At 30.9% G+C, this 787-nt stretch overlaps 1 protein-coding gene across 1 annotated transcript in view; it reads right to left on the bottom strand.

The window, feature by feature from the left end:
* Positions 1-476: 476 nt before the first annotated feature.
* LOC105266613 (5-oxoprolinase) overlaps positions 477-787 on the bottom strand; it is a gene marked incomplete in the record, with an annotated part of 11,069 nt that continues 10,758 nt past the window's right edge. Inside the window, 1 exon segment of the mRNA XM_011304923.1 lies at positions 477-787.

Genomic DNA, 787 nt, shown 5'->3' with positions numbered 1-787 from the left:
TCGAGTTTTTATAGCGTTTCACATCTCGTGACGTCACAGGAAATTGTTGAAAAAGATTGTGGCTGAGGTAGGAAGGGAGATGATAATTCTTGATACAATTTTACAAGAAAAATTCACTCAAAAAATGGATAGTCCAGACGGAGAAAAACGAAGACTAAATGTTTTTAATTTGTTGGTTTATCCTAAGGATATCAAAGTTTAGAGTTGATTATCCATTCATCTACATGGAGGATGAAATAACTTGGAGTAAGGATCTTAATATTTATTCATGTCTTATCGTTGTTAGGAAATATAGAAGTTTCAGGGAGATGGGGTAATCTAAAGTCGATAAAGTTTGTACTTTCGTGCATCTTTCAAGAGTCGCGTAATGATCCGCCATTGAAATACTTATCAAAAATAAATAAACAAGTAATTAAATGCCTCTTTTCTCTGAATATATAGTATATTATATCAAATATATTGGATCTTCATTCCAGCAAATAAATTTTTGATCAAATGATCCAAGTAATGATAGCAGTATCGAACGATGTAATTTAATACCCAAATATTCATGGAAAGCATAGGTCCTACACCGGCAAGAATAATTGTTTAATATAATATTATATTTAAGTATAGTACACCATACTTGACTGAACATTTTTTTCTCAGCGCACGCCGGGAAAATATCGAGTTTGAGGGAATTTTTTTTTTAATGACATCAATTTTTGTTCGGGTGTATATGATTTATGTAATTCAACAGAGAACAAATATATTGTAACAAAATAACATTTTTACCGACACAATACAA

Source organism: Fopius arisanus, unplaced genomic scaffold, assembly GCF_000806365.1.
Source record: "Fopius arisanus strain USDA-PBARC FA_bdor unplaced genomic scaffold, ASM80636v1 scaffold00040, whole genome shotgun sequence".
NCBI classification, from domain to species: Eukaryota; Metazoa; Arthropoda; class Insecta; order Hymenoptera; family Braconidae; genus Fopius; species Fopius arisanus.
Note: the sequence above shows the minus strand (reverse complement) of the source record. Positions and strands in the feature narration are given on the sequence as shown.